We start from the raw sequence: 5,559 nt of genomic DNA on the forward strand, positions 1-5,559 counted from the left end.
TTTGTGAAACATAGTGGCTAGATCAATGAGGTGGTCTCCTTTAACCGGCTTCTAAGTGTCATGTTTGTTGAAATTCTGGTTGAAGTGCTTTGCCAACCAAGTTACCAATCCCCCATTTACTATAAAGGCCGCACCTTTCTTGCCATGATCGATATTAAACCACCTTTCGATCAAAAGTTGAAGAATATTGTACTTCGTGGTGAACTTTCTATCAACATTTAAGGTTGACTCGAGATAGATAAAATCAAGTTCGGTGAAGTGGTTTGTTCCCTTCCTAGCAATAAGAGTATTTCCCACTACCTTGTGCCACACCCTTATGCCCGGGTGATGAACATAAAGGGCACGACATTCATGGAAGGACTCGAATTTTCTCCCGGTAATGGCTTTCCACAAAGGGGCGGGATCATATTTTGTTGAAGGTTTCTTCACATAAGTTGAATCATTATCAAGACCGAAAAATTTGCCAAACTCATTAAAGGACATCTTCCTATCCACATTCTCAACGCGGAATTCAATATTCGTTCGAGTCTCCACCTTTGTAACTTTCAATGAACTTAGAAATTCCTAGGTGAGGGAGGGGTAGGTCAACTCTTGCATATTAAACAATGTAAGCAACCCCATAGACTCAAAGAAGTTCTTGCTCCTTTCAAGGACACCCAATTTGGTCAAGGCATCTTGGCAAATAAACTTGGTGGGTAAAATCGATTTCTTAGCAAGAGACACAAAATTGTTCCTATGAGAATCGGATGTGAAAGTTACCTCCGGATATTTTTCTAGTTGCTCAATAACCGGGATAGAAGGGGTAGCTTCCACCATAAGAATAGGAGTTTCTTGAATTTCCATTCTTGCTTGTTGAACCACCAAAGCTTTTGAGGCTTGAAGTGCTTATTGCCTTTTGGAAAGGTTTGGTTTTGTAGGTGCCTTGCTTCCACCTTTGGTCCTAGCCATTGTTCTTCTCCTTGTATGTATCAACAACCAAAAATTTGCTTGAATTGTTGTGTAATCCTCAAGTTTCAATAAAACCCAAATCGATTTAGGATTTTTGAATTTTGCCCTCTATCCTAGAAAATCGATTCAAACTTTGAGGATTTTGATGTTTAGATGGGTTTTTGTTGATAAAGGAGTGATTGTTTTTGGGTTTTGAGGGAGTTTGGAAGTGTGTTTGTGTTTTGAATGGGTGAAATAAATTGGGAAAGAGGGGTTTTAAACCCGTAATTTTGAATTTCAGCAGGGGAGACGAGCGTCTGTAGGTCGGGACGCTCAGATTCTTTGTCAACGAGTTTGAGAAATTGCAACCTGAGCTGAGACGAGCGTCTTCAGCAGGAGACGAGCGTCTTTCTGAAGGGAGACGAGCGTCTTTCTGAAAGGAGACGAGCGGATTCTTTTGAGGACGCTCGGATTCTTGGTCAGGGAGAAATCCCAGATTTTAATAGAAGCAGGACGAGCGGATCTTCACTGAGATGAGCGTCTTGGTTGAGACGAGGGGATTCCTTTAGGAGACGCTCGGATCTTCAGTCAGAAATTTTTTTTCTTTTCCAGCTCTCTCAGGACGAGCGTTTTTCTCACATGATTCTCGGATTGCAGCCAAGATGAGCGGATTTCTCACGAGACACTCAGATTTCCCCTGTGCCTAACGGATTTTGTTCCACCCGTGGGTATTCATAACCCAAGTCATTCCGTCTTCGTTCCTTTGATCTTTATTGTAGGGGCACTACGAAGGCTTGGATAGCCTAGGTAATTGCTATCCCCACACTATGTCAAAACACTACACATCAATAAACATATAAGTCCCCCCCTCACTTTCTCTCAAAATGATAATCTTGATCAAAGCATAAAAACATAAATCCAAAATTGACAAAAATGCAATACAATAAGTAAAACGCAAGTTAAGGGGTTAGGATATTTACAAATGGTGGTTTAGGGAGGAATCCACTAAACTTCACTCATGTATAAGATGTCAAGGAGGCATAGCCAAGGTGTTGTTGATGTTGCTCAACACCTTGAAGAAGTAATCGAAGGCTTGTTCATTGTCATTATAAAGATATTCAATAGACCTTTGCATATGTTGTTCTTCATTGTGGTGACTTGAGTTAGCATTGTCACCAAAGCCTTGGTCTTGGGTCATAGCAATACCAATATAAGGGTTGACTAACCCTTCAAACTCATCACCCTATAGACCACATACTTCAATAGCTTGCTTTCCAATAGTATCATGAGTTGATGAGAACAACTCCTCTTCTTTCTTGTCATTATGGCCAATGAGGCCTTCTTCTTCTCTTGTCATGAGTGGTGGTGAGCTATTCAAGCTCTCATTCTTGTTGAAACATTCTTGATCTTTGGATGAAGCATCTTGGAGATTATCCACTTTCTTCTCCCATATAGGCGGTGATTCTTTACCCATAGCTTGTCCTTTGCATTAAGGTGTCAACTTCTTCCTATCACTTTATCGGCTATAATGATCAACCATGAAATATGGCTCATGTAAGCGGGGAGCTCTCATTGTCTTGTCAAGATTAAAAGTGATTGTTTCATCTCCCACTTCAAGTGTGAGCTCTCCATGTTTCACGTCAATCACTGCTCCCGCGGTGTGTAAGAAAGGTCTTCCTCAAATGATAGGAATGTTGGAGTCTTCCTCCATGTCAACAATAACAAAGTCCACCGGGATGAAGAACTTGCCAATTCTTACCGGCACATCCTCCCATACCCCTAAAGGTGTCTTCGTTGATTAATCCGCCATTTGAAGTGTGATATTAGTGCACTTGAGCTCTCCCATTCCTAGCCTTTTGCACATCGAGTATGGCATGACACTCACACTTGCCCCAAGGTCACATAGAGCTTTGTTGATCGTAGTGTCGCCAATGATGCATGGAATAGAGAAACTTCCCGGATCCTTTAGTTTTGGAGGTGAACTTCCTTGTAGGATGGCGCTACTCACCTTGGTGAACGCAATAGTCTCTAGCTTCCGGATGGATTTCTTCTTTGTAAGAATCTCTTTCATGTATTTCGCAGAGGCCGAAATATGGTTAATCAATTCGGTGAATGGGATTGAGACTTCGAAGTTCTTAACAATCTCCATGAACTTTCAAAATTGTTCATCGAACTTAGGCTTAGCTTGATGACTTGGAAATGGAAGCCTAATCACAATAGGCTCTTTCTCCTTAGCCTTCTCTTCATTCTTCTTTGAAACTTCTTGAATGCTGGTGGGTTCTTCTTCTTTCTTAGAGTCTTCAACTCTTTCCTTGTCACTAGCATTCACAACATCTTCATCAATGGGACTCTTAGGCCCTTCATACCTTGTACCACTCCTCAAATGGATGGCATTCATCGACTCCTATCTTTGGGGATTACCTTGAGGTGGTAATTGCCCCTTTTGTCTTTGAGAACTGGAAAATGCTAATTGAGACATTTAGGTGTCCAACATCTTTGTGTGAGCTAGTATGTTGTTAATGGTGATGTCTTTTGCTTGGCTGTCCTTTTGCATTTGAGTGAAAAACTCTTGTTGGTTCTTTTGCATTTGGAGGACCGCTTTTTGAACATGAAAACCTTGGTCATTTGTTTGATTGTATGGAGGTTGATTTTGATAACTTTGGTTTTGATTGTAAAAGGGTCTTTGAGCTTGGTTTCTCATTGGAGGTGGGGTGTATGTTGGAGGATTTTGAACATTTTGACTTTTGTATGAGAGATTGGGGTGGAATTTGGTGTTTTCATTGTAATAGTTGGAATAAGGGGTGCCGCTCTTGTATACTTGGATATCATTCACTTGTTCACCTACATTAACTTTGGTCATGTCCCAAAGTTCCACAACTCTCACATACTCCACTTGGAATTGATGATGATGCTACCATAACATTAACATGTTGCTTTGGTGATTTGGAGGCCTCTTCAAGTTTAGCCATGGCCTTCTCAAACTTCAAATTATTGGTGTCAATATGAGTCCTAACTTGAGCACCCAATTGAGTAATGGAGTCCACCTCATGCTTTCCTCCTCTAGTAGCCTTTTGAGGTATACTATATTGTGAGTTATGGACCGCCATTTCTTCAATCTTGTTCCATGTTTGATTGTCATCAACTTCGGTAAACATATCATTTGATCACATATTGAGAATGTTCCGGGAGTCTTCATATAGACCATTCCAAATTGTTGTACAAGAAACCACTCGCTAAGTCGATGGTGTGGACAAGATCAACAAGTGTCCTTGAATCTCTCCCATGCTTCATACAAATATTCCTCATCCCTTTGTTTGAACCCGGTGATTTGGGCTCTCAACATGTTAGTCTTCTCCGGTTTGAGAAATCAAATAAAAAGGAAATCAAATAAAAAGGAAATAAGACCCATCGAATTTGGTCTTGAGTAACTCCGGTTTGAGAAATCGCATCACAATAGTCACAAAAAGTCTCCATATGAGAATGAGGGTCTTCAGTAGGCATCCCTCCAAATTGACTTCTCTCAACCAATTATATAAATCCGTATTTGGCAATGAAATTACCGGTTAAATGTTGTGGTGTAGGAGTACCATTTGGTAGGTTCTCCTCGGTTGGTACGGAATGTGATGAAAATGTAGGCATTATGGGTTGATTTTGTGGTGGGTTTTGTATTGGGTTATCCTCTCCTTATCTTGCAAAAGGGTTGATGAACTCAATGTTATTTGGTTGAATGTCCACAATCTCACCAATACCTCTCAAAGTATTTCTAGCAAGTCATCTATTGTTGGTCAAAGTTCTTTCAATTTCAAGATCAATGGGTAACAAGTTACCTTGTGATCTCCTAGACATGCAAAATATCAAACAACTTGAAAACAATTAGAACAAACCTTGAGGAGATTGACTTCCCCAAGGTAAAGAAAGACACAACTAAAAATAATTCAAAGAAAATCAAATCAAGTTAACACTGTCCCCGGCAACGGCGCCATTTTTGGTGTTGTTGTAAAACTCGTTGAAAAAGTTACCCAACCAAAACAATATTTATAACTTCACAAACTACTCTTAGTAAAGAGTCAAGTAAAGGTCGGATCCCAAGGGACGGGTATTGATGTAGGATTTTCAATTGTAAATGGTCGTGTCTTAGGGTGTCACAATTTGGAGTTGAGATAGGAGATCAATTAAAACTAATCAACAATAAAAACAAAACAAGGTAGATAAAATGAAGGTGTAAACAATTGATTAAAAGCACTAGGGTATCATGGGTTCATAGGGGAATACATGGGAGTTGATCAGACAAACATGTTCTCAAATTATAAGCAAGCAATTATTGTTGTGATGAGATCGAGTTAGTTTATATCTTACAATCCCTAAGAAGGTTTGGGTCCCGGAGCCGAATCGATTAGATTGTATAACACCTACAAGTCGACTTAATCCTCCCCATTCAACATTATGCATGGTCTAATGAGACTCGAGTTGGTTTATGTCTTACAAGTCTCATTGAAAAGATAGGTGATGGGTAAAAAAATGCAAGGATTCATAGGCTCGCATTTCATCAAACATAACATGTGCATAAGTTGAAATCACAACAAGCAAGTAAATAAATTACGTGAACATATTAGATTAAGCATGAATCATTCC

General features: G+C 39.9%; 1 non-coding gene across 1 annotated transcript; it reads left to right on the plus strand.

Annotated features, from left to right (window-relative positions):
* The first annotated feature begins 4,162 nt into the window (after positions 1–4,162).
* On the plus strand, positions 4,163–4,270 carry LOC141603327 (small nucleolar RNA R71). Its single transcript, XR_012525211.1, has one exon. It is a non-coding gene; the product is annotated as a small nucleolar RNA R71 (small nucleolar RNA).
* The last annotated feature ends 1,289 nt before the right edge of the window (positions 4,271–5,559 follow it).

This window comes from Silene latifolia, chromosome 9 (assembly GCF_048544455.1).
Source record: "Silene latifolia isolate original U9 population chromosome 9, ASM4854445v1, whole genome shotgun sequence".
Lineage (NCBI taxonomy): Eukaryota > Viridiplantae > Streptophyta > Magnoliopsida > Caryophyllales > Caryophyllaceae > Silene > Silene latifolia.